Genomic DNA, 25,180 nt, shown 5'->3' on the forward strand with positions numbered 1-25,180 from the left:
TCCATTGTTGTTTTTGTTAATAAATATTCATTTTTCTACACTTTAACCCCTGCATGGTCTCCCGTTTTGTTATGACCTTGAGCCAGTCGTAACAAGAGATCATTTCTAAGTAGACAGTGAACTTTTGGTGCGTATTTATAGAGTTAAGGGAATTTTAGGTGCAGCCTAAAAGTTTTCCCCTCACCAACTGCATTGAGTCACGATTCAAGCTGATGATGCGAGGGAGGGGACGGATAAAGCAGGAAAAAGGGGACAACACTTTGCACGCAGGTGGTTGCACGAGCTTACCAAAAAGCCAAGGAAGGCCAACAACTGTCTAAGGGGATTTAACCATGTTATAGCTTTGATGCATTTTAAATTGACCTCAAGCATACTTTGGAGACGAGGCGAGAGGGCAGAAACACACAAAGCAGACAATCAATTACTATTCTATAATTGGACAGGGCTTTAATGAGGCTGGCGGATGCAGTCTTGTGCACCTTTGTCAGCCGGAGTCACTGACGTGGGTGGCCCAATCAAAGCATGTCCTCATTAGCATATCTTCGCACATGCAACACTGGCCTCCAGAGTGAGCCGCTCTTAAAACACAAGAGTTTCTTCTAGGGTCCAATTTCCAGTGACGAGTGACCTCTGTTCACTTCTGCATGGAATAATAAGTCTCCACTGACATGGGGAAATATGTATTTCTAAAGCTAAGAGATCTGAAAGGAGAGGGGAATTGATTAGATAAGCTCATTGTAAAGATCACTCATGAATAAATTAGAGAATAATAAGAAATACCTCAACAAGAGAAACCTGGAAAAGGATTTCATTTGGAAGAAATTAGCAGGAAGCTTGAAGGTAGCAGCATGTGGTTTGATCAGACCCGAGTCAGTTGCCCACAGTAATGTTTACACTCTTTATTCCTCCATGATATCAAACAGCTGCCAATAAATCTGCACCATGTGCGGTGTTGGTATTTTGGATTACTTTCTCATATGTTTGTTGTCATGTAGTGGAGTTTCCGTTTTGATTATTTAAATGTGCGATATTGCTCTATCTTTCTGCATGTGATGTAGGCAGGGGGTGGACCGGCACAGCTGTTTTTCTTTCCTGTTCGCTTCTGTTTGTGTGCGGAGCAAGCAGATGATGGGAATGCATCATCTTGGGATTATCTCCACGCCGTCTCGCTTGTAGTTTTTGGACTTTCTCTTTTCTGGATGTAAATTCATACGCCAGGCTAATATGTTGGTATTCTGTGTTGAAACTGGAGATATATAAACTGCATCTGCAGTTAAAAATGTGTTTCTTCTGCTTCTTTTTGACACTTACCAGCAGATTGACTGAAAGCTTTAATTAAATGCTAATTAATGTAAATGAGCCAAAGAAAATACCCTTGCAGCATTTGATCCATCTAAAAACATGAATACTTGGTTCGCTGTGGCATCTAAGGAGCTAAACGTGCAGTCTGCTCACTTTATGCCTCGATATTTATATACGTAATTAAATGCCACCTTCTGCAAAGCCGAATAATAGCAAAGTACGTCGCAATTAATGCAAAGCCTACTTGAGGTGCTGCTACTGTTTCTTGTAATATTTTTCCAATATGGATGCAGCAACCAGCAATAATAATAAACCAACTTGGGAGATAAAAACATGAATTAGTTTCATGATGTGTTAGATTCACTGTAATTTTTTCTCCCAGTGCACACAGCAAGCATGTGTGTGGCACCGTATAATTAGGAGCGCTTTGGGGTTCAGACAAAAAGTCAAAGATGCAAAAAAAATCAAAGAGCCAAACCTGTTATTATTGGATTACAGATTTCCAAGTGATGAAAACTGCTATAATGGGACCGGCTTGGTTTAAAATGACACTGCCCGGTTGTGGAGTTTGAAAAAGCAAAACTGAACGTTGGAGGAAACGCATTCGAAAAAGAGAAATAGTTAAAATGGGTAAATGTTGTGCTTTCAGACTTCGTTCCTGCAGCTACCATAGAGAATTTTCAATCTGTGTTTATATCAAAGTTTTTCAAATATCAAGTCACGTCTATGAGATAAAATAAGTCCCTCCAAGAAACTGACATACAGCAAGATTTCTCCCAGTGCATTATAAGCCTGGCGGGCCACCAGGCTTTACTTGTGCCCCCACTAGGCTTAGCATTGTTTATTTCTTTAAGACTTTATAGTTGGTGTTCAGGTGTTAAGCTTCCAATCTTTCAATAACAGATAATTATCAAGTAATATTTTCAATGTCCTGTCAGTTTGAAACATTTTTTAACTCAAAAACACGACGGGCCGCTGGATGAACGACTGCCCTGGCACCCAACCACCGGGCTTAGCAGGTTTTCTGGGTGAAACCTTGAACAGCTTGACCTAAAACACAAAAAGAGGAAAAGCTTCACTTTTTTCATCATTTTAGAAAGTAAAGCCCATACAGCATATTGATTGATATCCCTAGTGAAACATTTCAAGTCTTTATTTCTCATCTAAGTCACTATAAAGTTGCTCTTATTGCACAAATGTGAAAAACTTTGACCTGAACTTTTATGCCTTTTTATTCCTGACGTGGAAAATATGCCTGAACAATTGTGACAACATGAAACATCCTTTGGCAGATTTTTGGCTCATGAATTGGGTGCTAAATGATTAAAAGATAACTATTAGTAAATATTAAGATTGACAGATAACCATCAAATGTTCATGAGTGAATTTTGCCTCAGGACAAACTGTGTACAGGTGTTGGAGATTTAATGAGAAAATGTTTATTTTTGTGGTGGAAGGCTTGAAACTCGACTCTTAATTTAGAAAACCAGCTTGTGAACGTCTACAGCCACATATTGATCTAAAATCATTATCTCTAAGTCTATTTAAAACACCAACCGTTTATTACGTATCATCAGTTGAGACCCTAAAAAATAAAACATGAGGTATAATCTTTGCTCAGCAAGAAATGTAAAAATGTATTTATGCTTTTAAAACACCAGTAGAAATAGGATAAAAGTTCACATTCTTAATGAATCAAATAGGAAGTGCTTTTACTTTGAAAAACCAAATGCGTCTTTGCAGTGGTTCTAGTTTAACAGCTTGGGATTAAGAGGTTGGAGGTAAGATTTTTATTTTGTTTGAAAGCCTTAAAGAAGCTCAGATTGAAAACCATCCATCAGGTGACCACCACGATGCTCCAGCCACCATAAGCAGGTTGTTTTGAACCATTAATCAGTCAAAGTCTGCAAAAGCATCCAAAACTAATAAATAAAATGCTCTGTTTTAACGGGCGCAGTGGTCTCACTCACTGTAAATGCCTGCCTGACTGTCGCATTAAAAACAAGTGAACCTTCACTTCTTTTGATGCTGATTCTGTGGAGAAACATTACAAGGAGTTCATATATTGTGCGCAACGTTACCGTGGCAACAGGTTGTTTCCCAAAGACTACAGAAACACTAATCATTTACTCAAATTGCTTGAGTTAAAGACTTTTAATGAGAGTCGAGTTTGAGGCAAGTCTTTAGAGAGTCTAAACCAAATAAGGGTGTTACACAAAATCCACTTTTTTTCCTTTTTTTTTTTTCCTTTACATGTAATTCCTTCATCAGAAGCATTTCTGGAGTGTTGCTTTAATTCTTTCAAGCATGTTTTCTGGTCAGTATTGCACATGTTTTCAATAAGTGATGTGTGGAACTGTGTTTTGTTTGGCTCGGGATTCCCATGGGAGAACCCATGTTTTGTGAGTATGGGTGTGACGCCCCCTCCACTTTGCATGGAGGGATTCGTCACTTTACGTTCTTTATTTTTCAAGGCATGCTGGAAGTAGCATCATTTAGGGTCCGCTTGGGCTTCCTGGCTATAAGAGCCGTGTTCCTATTTGTCAGTTGGGTTTGGCGAAGCGGTGAGATGACTTCTCCACCTGGCTCCACTTTTCAGACTGACTCTTGTCTGTCTTGTTTCCCCACCTCGACCTTGTTTGACCTTTGCTTTGCCTCATCTTTATTTTACAGGATTCCCCTGTTTGGACCGTCTGCTGTTGGCTGACGATGTTGGCCACAAGGGCTGCCTACTTATGCGTCTTAGTTTTCTTTTATGTTTTATGCTCAATAAAGAGCATAATCACTGTTAAAATCCGTGTCTCCCTGGTTTTTGCTACGGCTCAGTGAGCAGAGTCGTAACAAATGGAGAAACTGGATAGGCAAAGCGGTCTGGGTGTTTGGCATTGAGTGTGTTCTTGATGTGCCGCCATCAGACTCCATGAGCACCAAGCAAGACAAACGTTTTCCTCTTGAATGACGGCAGCTTGACGACCTCCTTGTATGTCACCATGTCTAGTTGATCAAACATTGCATTGTGCTTGGCCTGATATTTGTCTTTGTGCTGTTTCTTCTTCTTGCCAACCAGGTGCAGCAGGCTTGCTGCTCCTGCTTGGTCTCCTCCATAGCTATACACGGAGCTGTTTGAAGGCTGGGTTGCAGGTGTTGTTTGCCCTTGTGCTCCTCCTCTGTACTCCTCCACTGTGCAGGTGTCGCTGGTCCGGTTGATTAGGAGCCGTCTCCACCTTCTGGGTCGCCTTCAGCGTCCACTCTGCCGCTTGTGGTGTTTTGTTGCGAGGCCCTCAGCTCCCCTCCTTTTGCACATTTGTCTTTGTTTTTGCACTTCAACACTTCCATATGCACTCCTACAACACATCGCATTGGATTTCTAGCTTGTTAGCATTCGGCTCTGGGATGCCATTTTCCATGCGTTTAATTGGTGAGGGGGGGGAGCCCGTGACGTAATTGTCCTTATTTGGACTGGTGCTGTCTTGAGGGATATGCAGGTGGTTTGGATTATGTGCGATGCGCTTTTCTCATTGGAGCGGGATGCTTTTCCATGGCTTTCAGCTTAGCGATATAGGTAAGTGTCAAGTTTTTAATGTGCTGTAATAAAACGTTTTTGGGTAGGTGTCCCCTTGCAGGCTTTAGCGGCGCTTCCCAACAGGGGTTTCACCGCGTTGTTTACTAGTCCGGCGGGCGGAGCTTCCCTCTTCCCCTCTACCTTCATCGGGTCGGGTGGATTCCAGGGGGTGACGGGCTGCTGGTCGCCTTTATCGTGCCACTGGTTTCTAAATGCATAAAAACCCATCGACACGCCTCCAGAAGACTAGGGTTGAGTTTGTAAGCTTCTTCGCTAGGCAGTTAGCGGGGACACACTCGCTTTTGTTGTGCATTAAATTGTCTCTCGTCTGTCGTTATAAACCATGGATCAGGTTGAGGTTTCTAATGGTTTAAACCATCTTGGAGATCTGTGCTAGGAGCAGTTATGATCTTGCCTTGAGTGTCACGTGGAAATGTGATCGGCACTTTTAGACATTTTAAATTTTTTTGAGGTTGGTGTTGTTGTGTCTACCACTAGGTGGTGTACGAGAATAGCAGAGACGGGGGAAGAGAAGAAGAAGAGCAGAGATAAGATGGAGGAAAATACCCGATGTGACTGGACTGCTGAGCAAGTTCCGAATAAACGCTGTTAAGAGTTCTTTGCCTACTTCTGCTTTTACCTCGTCCTGGCCTCCAAACATAACAGGTGTGTTTAAGCTTCGTCTAAACTCGTCTCCCTCTTTAATGGCGAGTGTTTCTGGTTTGTCCGGTGGGCAGTGAGCGGTCTTGTTCCAGCTTTAAGTTCAGTGGAAGGAAAAAGTGTGCTTTGAACCTGGTTGTGAAATGGCCCACGTTTTGTTTGAATCCCTTAAGAGTATGGACCATGCTGGGGTTGTTTTGGGTGTGACTCCATGTTTTGTTGGTCATTATGTGATGAGGTGAATCCCAGAGAAACGTTGTAAAGCAGTGACGTGACCTTTTGGTGTTGTGGAGACATGGCTCACTGTTGGTTGACCCCCTTTTGGTGTTGCTGGCTGAGAGACGGCAGTAACTTTGAGTATGGTGCTGGATTATGGAAAGGGTGATGGTGTTGTGGGTGTCGCTCTCCATATTGAGTTGGTCACTTGCTTGGTTACCTGACTTGTGGAGCAACGCTTTGTGGTAGTGGACCACTTGTTGCTGTGACCTTTTGTGTTGGATAACACCAGTTAAAATCTGGTTGGGTTACTGGTTATTTCTTTTGCTAGTAGTAACAGGGTGACTCCATTTTGATTTGGCCGTGAACCTGTGATAGGTCACTTGTGTGTCAAGTCTGTGTTCGTAAGTGGTTTTCTCCTCTTAAGGTGCCTTGAGGGTGTTGAAGCAGTAAGAACATGTCCTGCTTCAGCTGCTGTACCATTCTTTGCCAGTAACAATTGTGCTAATTGACACTATGAGCCTGTAAAATATGATTCCACCCCTTAAAATCTTTGTTTTTGCTGTCAAAGTGACTCTAGGCCTCATCTCTGGATATTTTTTTTTACCTGAATTTATAAGAGAATCTTATTCACCTGAATTGGAGGAAAACTATTTTTTTTCATTTGTCTACAATACTATTTATTGATTACATAAACTCGCCACCAAAATATGTTGAAGTTTATGCTTGGAACAAGACATGATATGAAATATTAAGAGGTGTATGGACAATTTTTGACGCGAGACATGAAAACACAAACATGATGATTTTTTGTGTGCATTTCCTGTCTTCCAGTCATACCTGCTGCTGCTCCTTCATCACTGGCTGATTTATGCGATTGCTAAAATCAGAAAACTTTGCTTCTTTAACAATGTGTTTCTACGGTGACCTCATTAATCTGTTAAGAATCCTTGCAGTCTTTACTGACATTTACGCTCAGTTAACATATGCCACACTAGCTGACAGTTTACACACGGGGAAAGCGAGGATAACAAATGTGGTGCATCTCACAGATGCGGAGACTCTCAGTTTACTACATGACTCAGCAAACACTCAGTACCGACAGAGCACTCTGCATCAAAGCAACTTGAAACGACTGCACTGTGTTTTTAACATCAAAGTCAACATCCTGTGTTTTGTCTGTGCAGCTGACGCCTCATTATGGTTAGATCACTTAATCTGTAATGTTGTCTCCAGGAAGCAGCCGAGTTTTTATGTTTATGTAGCCTAAAACATAAAAATTGACATTTCAAACTTCACTGTCTGGAAAGTTAGAAGACAGGGTGTGGCAGAACCATATGGTCGCATTAAAAGTCTTTGTGTAATTAAATGCTTGAAAGGTATTTGGGCCTTGTACCACTGCAGTTCGTTTAAAGTCTAATGATCGCTTTTAAATTGCCTTCAATGCGTCGCATCATTTGGTTCTCTTTTTATGTATATTAATATGTAACAGATGGAAATATATTTGTAATGAATCAAATCTAGTTAAATTGCGTTAGTACTGCAAACAGTAACTATATTTCTTAATTACAGAGCAGATTTAACAACAATTCTCCCTCAAATTAAGGTTTGTCTTGCACCTGACCTGCTTCCCTCTGTGTCTCTGTGGGTGGTGGTATTTTCACCAAGCAAAAAAATAAATAAAAGAGTCACCACCTGGATTTACCAAAACAGACAGGTAAGAGTCTTCCAGTGGATAATTACTGCATGAATAATTGTTTCACCTGGCAACAGGATTCTTTATCTGCTGCAGTAAGTAGGCTATAACTTCTTAAAGACACAGCAAATGGTTATTTGAAAATGTAAATGTTTTTCAGAAGGGTCAAGCTGCATGATGCATGCAAAGGACGCGTCCATTGCATTAGTAAAAACTGGAAGAAAAGTTTGGAACAGAAATGTAGTCTGATAAAATCTTGACTCACTTTAGATGAGCTTTTGGTTTTGTGAAATAAAACGGCAGAATACATTGCCATGTTTAAGAATGAGGGCATTTCCACACATACAATGTGAAAAAGACTTTAGTTTGCAAAGAAGCGTAAAGACAGGACTTTAGAGCAATGGCAGAAAGTCATGAGTCCAGATTTACGCTTTTCCAGATTGATCAGGATGAATAGGAAGGCAATGAAGTGATGCACTCATTACACCCTCTGTCCTAGATGGTGAAGTCTTTATTTAAAACATATGAGCCCAAAGAATGAGGTCAGCTGACTACCTGAATGTCCTAAATGATCAGGTTATTCCATCGCTGAATTTCTTCTTCCCTCATGACACGGGTACAGTCGAAGATGACGATGTCAGGATTCATGTGGATTAAATTGAGAAGACGTTGGGCAGCTGCTTTCTTATCCATCATCTCTACAAGATCTTGGAGAAAAGTAATAAATGTGACTGTAGGAGCTTATTGGAATGATGACGTGGCAAATTCACGACGTAATCGAAGAGTGAAGGCAGTCACACAAATGATCAGTGTTTGGATTGTTGTGGGACGGTGACATTGTACAAAAGCTATTTTGGTTTTCTTACGAGTAAAATCAGGAACTCAAGATGCAAGGTACAAAATTTTGTTCACGAAATGTGATTGAAGATGTCATGGTGTCTTAAGGTTTTGTCACCATTTTCTCCCCGTACCTCATCAGGGTCTCCTGGCGTCACATGAACCACTCTCTGCATTTGACTCTCCTAAGTCTATCATGTCATATATCCTGTTGTCTCTGTTCTCAAACCATAGCAACCATCTTAACTGCCGGATAAAACCGTAAGGTCTCAGACTCTGTCCCCATGTCCTCAAGCAGTTTAGTTGGTGCTTAACCTGCAAAACTTCTGCAACTAAAAATAGAAAGCAGACCTTGGTGTTCCTGTCTGCACCAGGCTTTTACATTGACTCGTCTCCTCTGCTGAATCCTCCCCGGGCAAAGTAAGCTTTATGATGTAAGCTGCATCAAGATAGGAGGACCAGAGAAACATTTCTAGTCTGGAATAAGTCACAGCAATCTTAGCTGGAAAGCTTGAGTGTCTGATTGATGTCTATTAGCTTCAAACCATGCGCCGCTGACAGCTTGCGAAGGACTGATTAATGGCGGCTGGGCATTTGCTCCATGACCTTCATAAAGGTATCCTATGGCAGATAAAAGAACTGGGTGGTTTATGAGGTAGGGCACCAATAAAACCTGAATTAGTCCCCAATATTGTAGAAATTATGAAGTTGAAGAGAGTGGGCACTTTTTTAAAACATTTAATTAAATTTTAGAAGTGGGGAGAAGTTTCCATGTGGCTCTCAACAGAAGGTTAATTTGTCCCCTATGACTCTTTTCAAGATAATTTCATTCTTTCAACCTCCTCCCCTTTGGTTCAGTCTTTTCCTGAGATTCCTCTGGTCAGAGTAGTTCTTTAGCAAGCGATGCCCTTTCATGGGATGGTTATAATCTGCTGTCCGTGCAATACTCTTGAGTACTTCAATCGCTGGAACCTTTAGCTTTGCTTTAGTTGCTGCAGAGCTGATAGTCATTTATTCATCCTGAAGTTTTTAAAGGGGGGCCTCAAGGACCTGATGTTTCCAAAATCTGATTTTTATCCATTATTATTTTCATTCCGTCTTTTCCTTGTAGCTGCAGAGCCCAGTTGACATTGCCTCATCAGTGAGTAGCTGGAAGAGACCTCATTAGGCCTGAGTGAGACCAGCTAACATGGCTCCTAATTTTAGCTTTAATGCCAGAGTAATTAATTCTCGGGTAGATTTTAAATTAAATTTATGTCTGTTTTTTTAACTTTGCAGTGGATCGGCAACCCATCCGTGGTGAACTAGTCCTCTCGCATACCGACTGCTGCAGAGAGACAGACGGTGTGCGGCTGGGAGGGACTTTTTATTTGGAGAAGGTTGATAATTGATGGTGACTCTAAAACATTCTTTCTTTGTGCACATTCAGCTGTCGGGGTACGACTGTCAAATCCCTGTTGTACCTCGTTAGTTTTTCCACTTTGATATTAAAGACTCAAAAATCCATGAAGCAGTTTGTTCCTGTCTCATTTGCTGTTTTGCTGCTACACCAGCTATTTTTTTTATGCTTTTCTTCATCCACCAAGAACAGAACACTGATTACAGAAAAAAAACCCAGAAAACATAACTTTTCTTGTTTTCTTCCCATCTAACCTGCCAGCTCAAGACCGCTGTAAAGAAAATAAGTGGATAACAAACAATTAAGCACACAAAAGTGCATATGTAAAAATATTAAAATGGAATATGTATTTTTTTTAAAACATACTTTCACAGTCAGAAGTTACAGCTCCAAGGATTTACTATGTAGTGATAGGTTAAAACACATCAGGATTAATATTTCAGATTTTTCAGTTCTTCGTAAAACTTGCTGATCAAACGTTCTGGACTCGGTTTGGGTTGCTAGGTAACGACGCAGTGCCCGTTAATTGTGACTTAATAATCGAGAGGTTGCCATAAAACGACTGGGTGTTTTTTTTGTTTGTTTTTTTATCACTTGTCCTGTTTTTAGAAGCAGTGGAAACCCAAATGGAAGTAAAAAAAAAAAAGGCGCAAAATGTGGATTTTGCATATTGGGTCAGTTTTAAGGGTCAGGTCTTTAGCCAGCTTTGGGTGAAAGTGCTGATTTCCACATAAACAAAATTATTCTCCAGTCAAGGAGAGTTGATAAGGAAAGATCTTTTTTTACTGATTTTCTCTTCCCTGGGACTTTAAGTGCAGCCGTTTCAAAAGCGGGTTGTTGTCTTAATAGGGTCTGGAATGTTTTAATCCAAAGGTTGTACTGTTTATTACAGGACCAGGTGAGTTAGGTTGACCTCAGCTGGCTCTACTGTGATGTAATGGAGAACCTTGAACTGAACTGGTCCAAGACGAGCATCTGAGGTTGATCAAAGACAAAAAGCTACTTTAACTTCGGCATTTACAGTTAATTACTTTTTAAAAAATCTTTCTAAACGTATGGTTTCTTTTGCACTGGAGTAAACTAATGATTTGATTTATAAATGAATGTAAAGTATATCTAACAGATTAATTCAAATAACCTGTTGAATTATAAAGAGACGAAAATAAAAAAGTTTGGTCAAACACTGAAAATAAGAGCAGAAAACTAAACTGTGTGAAGCTTGATACTCTGAAGATTTATGGCATCCATAATTAGGATGTTAAGACTCATCACTTTTTTCTCTTTTCCATTTATTTGCTCTAATACTGCTCTTTGAATGTGCAGCTTTAACATTCTTTGTAACGCCCGCGTTTGGTATTTTTCAGAACAATTGGACACCAGCGACTGGGCCATGAAAACCAAAGGACACATGGATAGACGTGGCATGGGACATATATCTTTAAATGATGCATGAGGATGGCCAAGCAGTTGGTGTCGCCAGCGTCGCTGACAATCTGTGTTGCTCTTACATAAAACTAAACCTCTTTGCTTCTGTCAGCAACTAATGGGGAAGGACAAAGTAGTCTGAAATGTTTGACAGGGGGTTTAAGTGCAAAGAACGCAGAATAAAGAAAGAAACACCCTGAACAAATGCAAATCTCTCTCTTGGTTAGCCCAAGTAGACAAATTCAAGCCGTTTCAAATCTCAGACCAATCTACCGTTGCAAACAAGTGGTAATCCTTTATTTATTTATTAATAAAGTCAAATTGAGCAAACGAGACTTTTCGTCGCCGTCTTGTCTATTATGGCTGAATCTGAAACTGGGGAATTTCTTTTTAAACAAATTGAAGCTAGGTCTCCATGCAGTGGGACATTTTATGGCAGGTTTAGCAAGGAAATCTCAAAGGCTCATTAGATGTCCTCTGGCTGTTCTTGGTAGCAAGAGGGTATCTGCATTTTTTATCTGAAAAGGCAGGCTCCACTCAAACAAGACAGGAGCTATTATGAAACTTGTTCTTGCCAAACTTTAAAATACATTCCACCCAATGAAGGAGAAATATTTAATGTCCTTGCCAAACTGTAGGTCAGAGTTACCCCTGATGTTAGCTCCAGCCCTGAAGGGTTGTTACCCTGTCTCCGCTTTAAATGATGGGCCACATCATTACCGGGCTCCCGCACCGCTGAGGGAGAAAGGCAAAGGCAGGTGTGTAGCGGGCGAGAAGCAAAGAGCCGCACCTCGAGTGTGCGCGGCGAAGCTGCCGGGTTCAGCTGCCCACATATGAGATTCAAATGCAGGGACAGGTGTGCTGCGACAGGGCTGTGTCGGACCAGGTACATCTGTATCTCTTCCGGCGCAATGTGGAGGAGGCGGTGAGTGACAGCAGGTGGGGATGCGGCCCAATTAGAGCAGGGCTGTTGGAGGATGATGAATGGGGCTGACTCCGAGAGCCTCGGAGAAACACATGCATAGGCAGGCTCGAGATGCCCACAGCTGTCTCACTGAATGAGTATAAACATGCTGAGGGGCTCCTCCATACTGAATAATGTGAGCAGCATCTGCAGGATGGTGTGCGCTCCTCTCCCCCCTTTCCACTTCTTCCTCACAGCCTCTGACAGTTGTGATCTTTCCCCCTTGACGGCTGTTGCCGTGAACCAAATTTAGAGAATCACGCAGTGTGCGGCTCACTCCCCACGTAGATTCATATACGGGTTCAAATATATGTTGCGTACAAAAGGCTGCTTTTCAAATGTCACGGTTCATCGCTGTGTGGAGAGAAGCAGTTTGAGTGAACAGTTCAATCACTTGTTGCCAGGCGAAATAATCAGCAGAAAAGATTTTACTCATGACCGGCATATTTCCCTTTTAAAGTGTGCACACTAAAATGAACACACACATTGATTCAGATATTAAATGTCTTTATAAGAGCTGATATATTTAATTAACTGGAATATTACATATTTGTATGTACAATGTTAAAGATCCTGCTGGTTTTAATTTTTTTCTCCCACTTAAATATTTTACATCTTTAAAAGTGTAACATCAAAGACAACCAGATTAAATATTAAATTAATCAAATGAAAGTTTACCAGATCAACTTGCTCCTTTGTGGAAATTGTCTTCTAAACTTAACTGGTATATAAATATTTCTGGGATGAAAAAAGTTTTGAGCTGTAAAACGGTGTTGTAGAAAACTTAAGAAAATAAAATATACTGCGACTAACACACTGTCATAATGACCCAATTGACATTATTTCTATTTCCATTTAACTAAATAATTCATTTTCAGTTCAGTTTCTTTTGCAGCAATTTATGAAACGCACTGTCACCAGGCACTTTACAAAAATAAACAAGGAAATATAAAATCAGTTTTCTAAATCTAAATCTCTGCTTCACTTGCTGAGCTGCAGCCTCTTCAACATGTTTATGTTCCATAAACATGTTGGAAAAATAAATATTTCTTTTGATTGGTGCAGTTTCAGAATCAACTTACAATCAGAATTATTAAGAACTAATAAAAAGAATCATGAATTATGTTTAATAATGAACACACACATATCTATTCCCCAATGACTGACGTACAAATAAGAATAATGCATCGCAAAGCCAAACGCCAGTTAACCTACAAACTACTACTGACAGGGAAAACGGGAATTTTCTTTGACTCGGAATTAAAAGCTCAAAATATTATTTGATCAAACGCAAAAACTTAACAAGGTTTTTGCAATATTTCAGACTCGTAAAGAAAGAGATTTAGCAGTCTCATTCAGACTTCTGAAGCCTACCTTCATGTAAGATTAGGAAGTAAAAGGTGGGATGAAACGAGCTTTGATCCGCCTGCTTTGGGTAGGAGAGTTTCCAGAACAGAACGGGAGCCTTTCATGGAACCAGTATGTTTCCAGTTAGGAAGTGCTGGTCTCTACAGGCGCTGGGCCTTTGGATGTTAAATCACTTAACAAGTCAGAGCATTTATACTAATTGTGTAGCATTCAGATACTGCTGCAGTGATTCAGAGTAAACATTAGGTACTTAATCTTATGCAGGACTGTGGAACATTTCTGCCTGTTCTGATGTTGGAAACAAAATTTTCAAACACATTCATTAAAATTTAATTATGTATGGCACATTTCAGATTACTTCTTCTTGGTAAACGTCCCTAAACGTAATTTTCAAGAAGTCTGTTGATCCTGAAATATAGAAAGAAAAGCAGCAGGGACAGTAGCATCAGGGGAAAATGAAAATACCAGTTATAGTAGATCCATAAGTACAATCAAAAGTTGTGGCAGGACTTGCTACTCCACAAAATGTATTTAATTTCCTCAGGTTTAGGCCGGTAAAATGCATCTTTCTTCAAAGCGCCAACATGCACACCAGGATACAAAGCAGTGTGACAGCAGCTTCGGTTCGGTCTGCGGCTCCAGCTGCAAAGCGGTGCCTCTGGGGAGGAGTAATCATGAGGGACTAATTAACCAATCAGAATCAGACTTCAAATACAAGGGAAGCTATGTAATGTTATTGTCACATACTAAAGGGGCAGTGTTATGGATATTCCAGGCACATATTGACATTTATAATACAATCAGTTGTTATAAAAATACTGTATGTATCAAACATGACTTAACTTTTTAATTTAACACCTTGAAATTGGTTCTCTGTCTCTTTAAGAAACTCAAAGACATCATCACTATATCCATCCTCTATCAAGTATTTAACTTTTTATTTTTTATTTTTATTTTTCACCAGATTTTAACTGATGATCTCAGCAGATTCTCAGTTCCACCTGACGTTTGCTAATTGCTGCTGGCTAGTCTAAAGGAGCTGAGTGGGGGAGTCACAGAGGAGGGGAACAAAAATACAGGTTAACATTCAAGGTTTGACACGTTAGAAATCAATAGTAACATTACAAGTAATTAAGGATTATTTGAAAACTTTTGGACGTCTACATCGTCAAAATGAGATTGTTAGCTTAAATGAAACTACTTTTCATTTCCACTTATGGGAATCTTAACAGGTGTTGCCTGGCACTCAGATAAACAACTTGTACCAACCCCTGTGGGAACAACAAGTGGTTTTAACTCAACCTATTGTTGTAGGTGAGCTGGAGAAAAGTAAAAGTATCACATCTGAGGAAAGTTGCTCTTCATTCTTTGCTATTTTTACAGCGGCCACGCATTAAGACGCTTCGATGGAAGCCTGTATTTGCAGCAAATAGGTAGGATTCTTTGTGCGAGTACATGACTGGAAAAATAAATCAGTGTAGAACTTGCATGGTGGTTAGAGGGCTCAGACACACCTGTAGCTTTAGCTTCCAGTCTTTTGTGGAAGAGATTAGCAGAGCTTTATAATTCAGTTTCATTACTGTTTGAAATAAGAAGCGGCTTTTCCGGGGCCACCTCTCAGCTCCGGTATTTTTGTGTCATTACATTAATTCCCTGCAGTTACAACTTAGCTCCCCTTTTCCTCTATAATGGGTAGTTTGCTCAACAAAGTCTTTGAAAGTTAATTATATAAACTTCTTGCTTGTGTGTGAGAAACACAGCATCCACGTTTGGGCAGACAATGCAATTCGTAAGGTAAAGAGCTTAGGTCCCACATGGTAATTCCCTCAGGAGTTACGTTAGCTTGCATCAGTTTGAGGGTGAAGGTGGTTGTCGAAGGTGGTCAAAGAACAAAAACAATGGATTTAGAGACATGAGCAGCCTTAGATGACTCTAGAAGAGGAAGGAAGAAGAAGAGAGATCAGACTAAGCTGAGAAAACACAGAGAACCTTTACACATTTTTATATTTTAAATCAAAAATCATTATTCTAAAGCATGCGAGTAACCTCCACTGTATATCTCTCCAAAAACAGAGCACAAAATGAAGGAGGGCGTGAAAGTTACACTGCCCACATTCACCAAATGGCGGAAATTACACCATGAACAGAGTGTGCATGGTGTACACTCTGAGTTTCCCAAGTCCTGTGAAAACCTGCCATGTTCTACAGTGAAACATACATTCATGGTTGATGGCCCAGGCCCGGTTTCAGTTCCCTGTGAGCAGCTTTAACACAACTGTGCGCAGATACATTAGTTCACCTCTTCATTATGTCCAGTAATTTAGTTTGGAAAGTGAAACCCATTATGTTATATAGATTCATTACACCTACAGTAATATAATTTAAGGCTTTATTTCTGTGAGTGTCTATAATTATTGCCTCAAGCAATAATTAAGGCGACTTAGTTGTTTCTCGGAAACAAAGTCAGAATATCACATGAGGCAAATGAAAAAGTAGTTTTCTTTTAAAACAGAAATGCTTTGGACAACAAACTGGTGTTGTGACCTTTCCTGTTTTATCCACAGTTTTCACTCAACGTCATTGTTTTTATTTTTAAGCACCTATGAGGCAAAGTGACGGAACCATAAACTGCTGCTGTGGCAGTTACTCCAAAGGTTGTTGCTAGGTAACCAAAGAGTGAGTGGGTTGCTAGGTAACCAAAGAGTGAGTGAGTTGGTTCCACCAACCTTGCTCAGCTAGGTTGAGTAGCTACAGCTTCTGTTCTGCCTACATCTCCCAGAATGCTGTGCGGTTCTGGATCAGTTCAGTGAATATCCCACATATTGAATATTCTACCAGATATTGATCACGTTTGTCACAATAAATATCATTGATTTATTGTCCAGCCCCAAAAGGAGGCTCAACCATGGATTAACTGCTTAATACTGTACATGTTTTTCAGGAAGCTAACATTTCTGTGTTAAAATATTTTTTTATTAATGTTTAATGATACTCTAGTTATGAAGGAAACCAATTCATTAGCTGATCATCAAAATTAACAAAATAAATTGTCATAATATCACTCTGTGAAGACCCTATGAACTGCAGGAAGACATTTATTAGTTTGAATTCAGCTGTGTTCATTAGGCAAGGCACTAAACCACAAGTTGCCTATTGAACTAAATAAACTTTTGATGATATTTTAATTTATTGAGCTGCACTCTATAAACATGACTGTGATAACTGGAGAAAATGAAGTAATCTCTCTTGATAGCTGGATATTTTTTATTCAAGCTAGGAAAATATGAGAAGCCACTGAAAGCTGTCTTAATGCTTTGCCCTTAAGGGAGGCTCAGTGTTTCATTTCCACGTTGCGCTAAAGGGAAGATTTTCACCTTGTAAAGGTGAAGGTTGGGGTCCTCTTTCAGCTGACAGGTATAATCCCACTCCTACAAAATGGTTGTGTCCACACACTAATCACAGCAGCAACTATAATTGACTGATTCGAGTTGGGCTCAGGCTAATTTATGTGTGCAACCCCAAGAAAGCTTAAAGACAATCCTGAGGCGTCATCTTCGTGATGGATATCTCCTCTAATGCCCTTGTTCCTCCCGGCCTCTGCGTGAAGCCTCCTACGTCTGCATTTCCAAGTTTGACGGCTTTTTCTTTAAATTGAAGCTCCTTTTTTCATAAAGCTGCTTTATCTGCACTTCAGATCACAGGGTCAAACAAGTGGTTTTGGTTTGGTTGTGGGTAAAATTCAGCTTTAGGCTTCTGCAGTTTGAGTCTGCATCTTCAGATACGTACGGTTCTGTCTTTTACAGGACAAATATGTAATTATTATTGAATGTGTGAGGAAAAAAAGACATCTTTAATGATGTTCTAACAGATAAGAATTATTTATAACCATTATGTGTTTGATTTGCTACCTCTGCTGCATTTTTTCTTTTCTAAAATTACCTTGATCCATAAGAAAATTTCAATTAATTCCTGCCTTGTTTTATTTGGCAGATGTGCAAAGAACCAACTCAACCAAACGTCAAACTTCATTTTCAAAAGTAATAGCTAGAAGTTTGCATGGGGGTATTTGCTTTGTGCAAAATATTTTTGTAAAATTGTAAAACAAAACACAGTATTAAAAAAAAAGAAGCTTGTTGTCAGTCAGAAACCAAAAGGGGAATTCAGTCGACCAGCAGCGATGGCCGTTTATGAATCAAAAATACACTCTGATTCCAGGATCGGTAAAGTTGAACTGAAATGAACTTACTTTGAGTCGCCACATTCACCTCAGATACTGCAGCCAGAAACTAATGATCATCCCAGACCTGAACATTCAAAGACACAGAAAGACGATAACAAAGTCAGCCTTCTATCACATGAATACCAAAATACATCAACGACCTCCCAGGTCTTCCATGAAGAAGCAACACTGAGATTTTATAAGCCTCTAATCTGGAACAAACTTCCAGAAAACTGCAAAACAGCCAAAACACTGAGCTCCTTTAAATCGAGGCTAAAACAAAAGCTTACTTTGAATTGCCTGATGGAAAAACAGCTGGAACATCGATTGACGTACTTAATGTGTTTAATTATGATTATTCTTGATGGTTTTGATGAGGGCATTTGGCAAAATCTAATGTTTATTGTCATGTAATATCAAGCCTTTTGAACTATCTTGTTGCTGAAATGTGCTATACAACTAGCTTAATTTTTAGATGTTTTTATGATTAGATAAATCTCAATCTTTGAGACATAAAGCTGCAACTTAAAAACACAAAATTTAAACGTACGCAGTTCATTTGACTTTCTGTTTTGGCGTTTGGGCTCTCACTCATTGTCGTTCTCTCTTTAGCTAGATGGAGATAAATTTAATACTTTTATTGATTGCTGCTTGGAAGTTATGCCTTTTGGCATTTGGATATGAATCACTGTACAGTGGCCCCCTGCCTTTTCATTGTTCTGAGATTTTTTCATATCCGACGTATTTGAAACAAAATGCGGCTTGAGAAGCTGAAGCACCGAGACGCAATGCTACCTGACTGGTTTTGCAAAGCAGGCAATCCAGGAGTGCCATTCATGTTTACATGGTGCTGATTGGTTGAACCCCTGAGAGCAGAGATAACTATTAAAACTATAAAATAAGCAGCTATGATTGTTGTTGTATCAAATCCCTGCAGATGTGAGGCACTTACTGCATATCGGACCTGCTTCGACTTTTCATTTTCCAGTGGTATTAGTGGACGTCCACCACCTCTACTGCCCCTTTTAGACAGAAATTAATTCAGTAAATGTCCAACTATGGGCTATTGTATAGAACAGTGATTAATACAATAGATTAAGATCCATTCAAAGCAATTCATGCTGAATCTGGAATGGCTAAAGGTAACAGACAAGAAGCTATAAAAAGAAAAGAGTCTGAACTATTTTTTTTCTTCTGGACTCCAGCTCACAACTGCATTAGATGAATTAGGCTGGAATATTCTATATTATTTTCTATTGTCAGCATATTTGATAAAAAGCCACAGCGCTGGCCCATCTGTTAATGCTTTCTGGCTGCCTCAACTTGTCGCAGCACCAAGGCTTTTATCCTTTTTTATTTATTTAAAAATAAAAACAACTCAGTAATTCATTAAAGCAGGTAGACCTATACACCGTGGCCTCTTTTTTTTTAAACAATACTCAAACTGTAGCATACAAGGCTGTTTCCAAGCATGAAATTGAAGTATTTGAAGCTATAGGAAAAAACAGAAAAGCTTATTTAAGATGCAATAAAATGTGCTTACAGTCAAAGGAGCTCAGCAATTCCTGCAGTCACAGGAATTTATTACCGTTCCCTCAACCTTTTGTGTCACTTAATTTCTTATCTGAAAATTATTTGCAATGATCCAGTCCACTGACTGAATATGCATCTGCAGAAATGCAGCATTGTTTGTTGGTGTTGGATTTCCTTGGTTTTGTCATTTTCGAAGGTTTTAACTGAAATACACATTATTTCTGGTTACTTTTCCTAATATCTAAAATGTGTTCCTTCATTTTGTTTTTCCACCCTAAACAATCTGCATATAATCACATTTCAGATGTAACCTTACCATGTGATCTTGGCCAAATTGCCATCTGTGGGAGCTGCGAACAAGATGGACTTCAAGCTGTAAGGTCAGTAGGAGTTGGCTTGGGAATGAAGTCTGAATATGTTGGAAGTTATGTATTCATATGGTCAGCCTAGTTTCTGGAAGGTCATAATTAAATAAAACCCAGAAACTGGGACTCTGGGTGTGTTTGGATATTCGCACAGCGTCAAAGCATCTGCCTGATTCACTTGTGAAGAAATAGGTTTGTAGTTTTATCAAACAGAGCCGTGTTTTCTTGTAATTCATTTAAAAAAATGTCTTGAGGGAGTATGTATCAGTTGATTATAATAATCTAATTTACTTGCCAAGTCCTGCTCCTTTAGAAATTGTAACACACAGGAAGGAAAGACACATTTTCCTTGTCTCGTTATCAGGGATTATATTTATGTTACGTTACAGTAGTTCAGAAATGGACATATTCCAAGACGGCAACCAAAAATTAATTTGTTTCTGTCTCAGCTTTCCTTCAGCTTCTTCCAGTTACTAATAACTCAGGCTTTAGTTTTAAGAAAGAAAAAAAAATAAAAACAGAAAAAGAAACAATTTCACCAGCTACAGCTTTGAAAAGATTCAAACTCTGAGAACAACAAAGACCTGCCAGAAAAATTGTTGTTTGGAGAATCAAATGAATTATGAAAGAGAAGAAAAACAATTTAGTCTTACATATCCAGCTGCCTTCCTAATAAATCACTGCCACCCAAAAAGAACTAATTTGTGTTGTTGTGTTGTGAGCATGATTGATGAGCTCGCTCTGGGCTGCAGTAAAGGAGACACAGTTCAACAATGCTCCACAATATCTTTAAAAGTCTCAGAGAGAGAAAAAAATCTTTAATCCCCTCCAGTCGTATCCATTATAGGTATTGATAATGATAATTTTTCAGAAGAAACAGTCAAAATATTATTTTTTTTCTTACTATTGCGAGGTTTGTTGTGGGTTTGGTGTCACAAAAGTAAACATTTAAAACAACAACTTCAAGTTAAAATTGGGTACAGTAGCTGCATTTTGTTATTATGAATCTTAACTTGTAAACTCAACTGTGGTCAATGAAAACAAAACAAGATGTTTTTAGTTCTAAAACAAATGAGCTAGAGAGTTTTTACATACCTTTAATATTCAAAATGCTACACTTAAAACACTTACATTTCCAAATGTTTCAATCAACTATAAGACCAGGTTTAGTATTCACTCTGAAATGTGCAAAAAACAAAACAAAACCACAAGACGGATAAAGGTCTGGGACTCCAGCTAATTCTCAGTACATCACATTCTGTTATATCAGGGCTGTTGTAAACGAATATTTTAGTAATCGAGTTTTCTATGAATTATTCTTACAATTAATCGGGTAAAAAAATCGATAAAATATTGATAAATCTAACATAACAGCAGTGTTACTATCAGATATCAATATCAGTCCAGTTTTTTATATTTGAGCATCCCTAACAGTTACTTTTCTTACTTAGAAAGTTAACCTGTAACACTAATAGCTCAGTTTATAAGCTAACCTGAAGAAAATGTATACAAAAATTTGAAATTAAATTTAATAATACAAATACGCTTATAAAAAATATCCAGTTTTTAGTTTGTATTCATTTTAAGTCAATTTAATAAATGAACTCTAACCTTGCTCAGATATTTATAGCTTTTGTGTTCGTGTTAGTAACGGGTTTTGACACCTTCGTTCATCACACACAAACATCAACTCCACGATGCGCTGCGCCGCCCACTGGTTGAGACCGGGATGATATGATATTTATTTTCTGGTTTATCTGTAAAACTACACTTATGTTAAGCATCAACTACAGGTTCAATCTAATCGCTCACCTGTATAAATGCACCTGCCGCGCTCTTCACCGCCACCAGGCAGCAGCTCCAGGAGGAGAAAAGCTGCGGTACTCCAGGCATCACGCCAGTCAATTTAAGGATGCTTACCGGTCCCCCAAAAACAATAAAAACCCAGACATTTTTACTAATCAATAAAATCCTCCCAGACCGAACTGGAAAATAGGAAATTATGCTGCTAGCACTTAGCAACAACTCATAGACGGAAGTGAGAGCGTTGCGCAGCATAAATACTAACCCGCTAAATAATAAAACATAATTTAACAAAGCTTCGAGGCAGATAATTTTCCTTGAGGAATTTTAATAATCGAGGAATCGTTACATGATATGTTCATGTGAAGGACATTTTTTCATTGAGCTGAACAGACGGCGAACACGAACTCTGTGCTGTCCTGGCAACACAGCACATAAACATGTGAATTTTAATGTTCTGGATGCAGCAACCACACACCAGCAAGTCGGAGAGAAAAAAACAAGATTAGTGGCTCAGTGCTGTTGTTGAGCAGGGGCTGATTTGACACCACAGACATCAAATTGATATTAATATCTATGAGACGCCTTTACCTTTTGAATTATCGCTGTAGCGGTCAAATGCCTTCCAGGAGTCGGGCAAGCTGAAACATGAATGTTTAACAAGACCGCTGCATCGTTCACCTCGATGCAAGCCTCAAGCTCATGGCCTGAATTATTAACCACTGCGAGCCCCTCCAAAGTCCTGCTGAAATGACATGTATAGGCCTTCTCTTAGCAAAGTGTTGGGAAACGGGAACATTTAAAATAAAGAAATGCACACTGACACGCTTAACCATCAGACCTGAGCTGCAGATTTCCAGGGAACACAAAACTGAACGGCACAAGATTGAAAGGGTCTAGCTCTCTATTTGATATACATAATTTATTTGGGTTGATTAAAGCGATAAATAATGCCAGGCAAAATAGAATCAGCCAATAAAAATAATATATCTGCACTTGAAGTGTTTACACCGGGTGCAACAAGGAGAGGTAGACAGATTTTTCAATTTAAATAAAAACTGACAGGCGCTCGGCTCAAGAGTCAGGTAATGTAAAATGACACCTCAGTCACTTGTTGAATAGCCAAAATTAATCTGAGTTTAACTTTGTAAAGACCACAGCAATATTGGGCGATAGCTGTGAGAAAGGCAGTGGCTCGTCTGTTTTACTTTAGTGTCAGTAGCACTATTGGATACATTTTAAAATATTAGAAAACATTATTGTTTCCCTCAGGCATACGAGTTTATTTATCAAGATGGCAAACACTATCACTAAAAATGTCACAAAATATGATACAAATGGATTTTCAATATATTTCATATTCAACTATACTGAATGAGGATGAGCTTGTGTTTTTTATCTGCACCATGTTGTTTATATGTTTGACTTTTGGTTTGATTATGTTGTATGGGTTTTGTTGTGTTTTGTCTCCCTTTAAATCTCTTTTTCATGTTAAATATTTTTTATGCCTTTTTATTTTGGAAAAAAGTCAATATTTAGGTTTACTCTGTTTGCACACCTGCAAAATTTTACCTCGAGTTTCTCGGACAAACTACTTGTCTTGTCTTGTCTGACCATAAAATATTTCTCCAGAATCATTTGAGCAGCTCAGCTTTGAATTTTAGACAAACTATTTTGGTTTAAAAGCTAGAAAACCAGTCAAACTGTTAAAATGTATCAATTTTGTATCAGGAAAAGCTGACAAAACCAACCCAGAATTGGATTTTGTTGACTGCTTCACAAAGTGATATATGCATTTATTTGAGCCTTTATGTTTGACTTTTGACCTAAGAAATATCACAATAATTGTTTTGTTTTCTTTAATGGTCATCAAAGCTGATGTTGTAATGTAATTCCCCCGTGGAAAAATAAATCAAAAGCCTAATTTCAATGTGAAATCCATAAATCTGATAGACTTTATGCTTAAAATAAAGATCCTCTTGTATTCAGGTTTTTCTATGAGCCAAAGTAAACAGGAAATGAAAATTAGATCGCTTAGATGTGATGCATGTAATGCACATTATAGAATATATTTTAGGTTTAATCTGTGGCCTGTTTGTTTGACAGTAGTCGTTTCATGTAATTCTGAATAAATGGTGACATATTTAACAAACTTAAATTCAGGGCAGCTTATTATGCTGTAAAGTCCATCAAAATGGCGTCATTTTCAGGAGAAAAGCTGCATTATTGCATTTATTCTTCTGATGTCGACATTAGAGCTATGAAACCTTTATGAAAAAAATTGCTCCCACACTTTTTAAGAATCTTACTTCCTTTAGGGGTAAAAAAATATGATTGGATTGTCTTTTAGGGAGCGGCTGAGCCAGTCTGCAAACCAAATGGGAAATAAAAAATACAAGGTAGTACACTTTCAGCAACACGAACATTTCTGGTATTTCTGGGCTGGATCTTAATGTTTTGTCAGACTCTCTTCTCCTCCTAACACTTACACTTGCAGCCATCTGCTCAGACAAGAGCATTGCAGTTGTACGGCATTCACAGCTTCCCCACTGCTTCTCCAGCATTGCATTAGAAGCGGGATCTGGCAGTACAAGCCACACATAATGAACAGGACTTGCACTATATGTAGGAGTTATAGAGTCCAGATAAGAACAGGCAAAGCAAGAGCTGCTCTGATTGGCAGCTGCATTGATAAACAGCTCTCTAATAGGCTGTGGATAGGAACATCCCATCCATGACTGATTCTGACAGCTATGCTGCTCCGCTTCAAAGCCAAACATCCGCTCTCCACAATCTGGCACCAGACCTCATTTTCACATGTTGCCTCAGAAACGCGGATGGCAGCCGTCTCAACCTACAAACTAACTGCAACACCCTGGATTCACCCCACCCAGGCTTTTGTATATGCAGTAGTAAAGCCGTTTCCTGCTGTCTCGTTGTAATTGTGTGCCACATATAACCTTCATAAGTTGAAAGTTTAGCAAAGGGTGGCCACTTCTGGAGACGTGGGAGAGAGACGTGAGGTGATTGGAGCCAATGCTTGAAGCAAAGAGCACATACATGTTTTACATTAACCCAGAAAATGTTGTTTAGTGCCAGGCTGGAAGCGAACTACAGGGTAGCCTGAAAAACATCGTCCTCAGGCCGTTTTACAATTTATAGAAATGTAATTTTCTGGCCTTCGCCATCAAACACCAACACATTCAATCCTTTACAATGCTTCATGCTGCCTGGAGGTGTAATATTTTTAAATATTCATTTTAATAAATTAAACACTACATGCATCATAAAGAGAACTGTTGTATTATCTTCACATTTAGGATGTGAGAATTGAGTTTTATCAAAGCAGCAGGATGGAGAGATGACTCGATTATTGGGCGCTGAAATCGAGTACATTTTTAAAACGGATGGTAAAGTCGTCATGAGGACCGCTGATGTGAAGAGAAATAATCAAAGAAAGATAAACATGATTGTAGCTACGCAAACAGGTCTAGTTTTCTGTATTAACAATCGTCTCATTTTTTCATAAAGTAGAGTTTCACTTTGGTATGTTAAGCCAGTGGAAAGCCATTCCGACTTCCCTACTAACACCAAAACCTAATAACTAAAATCTAATTATTGCTGCCGCCACGTATTGTAGAGTTTACACAAAACCAACTAAAGAAAAGCCAAGCGGATGGGAACAGATGGAAACAACAGGACAGAGTAAACCTGCAAAGTATAAAGACAACAGTAAAACCAAAAGGTAACACTTTATTTGAAGAAGTGTAAGGCAAAAGACTGACATGACACTGTCATAAACATGACATGACACTGTCATAAACATGACAT

General features: G+C 39.1%; 1 long non-coding RNA gene across 11 annotated transcripts in view; it reads left to right on the forward strand.

Annotated features, from left to right (window-relative positions):
• The window catches only part of LOC103471534 (uncharacterized), a 95,432-nt gene that overhangs the window by 46,544 nt on the left and 23,708 nt on the right, over positions 1–25,180 (forward strand). For 4 of the 11 annotated variants that reach the window (XR_534666.2, XR_001776965.1, XR_534662.2 and 1 more), the window contains 2 exons: positions 7,347–7,457; positions 9,552–9,783. This is a non-coding gene — a long non-coding RNA (uncharacterized LOC103471534). Of the gene's footprint in view, positions 1–7,346; positions 7,458–9,384; positions 9,448–9,551; positions 9,784–11,036; positions 11,065–19,485; positions 19,562–25,180 lie in introns of those variants that run through there. The other 7 variants (XR_534665.2, XR_534664.2, XR_001776962.1 and 4 more) reach the window with 4 other exon arrangements.

The sequence above is a fragment of the Poecilia reticulata genome, linkage group LG10 (genome assembly GCF_000633615.1).
Source record: "Poecilia reticulata strain Guanapo linkage group LG10, Guppy_female_1.0+MT, whole genome shotgun sequence".
Classification (NCBI taxonomy): domain Eukaryota; kingdom Metazoa; phylum Chordata; class Actinopteri; order Cyprinodontiformes; family Poeciliidae; genus Poecilia; species Poecilia reticulata.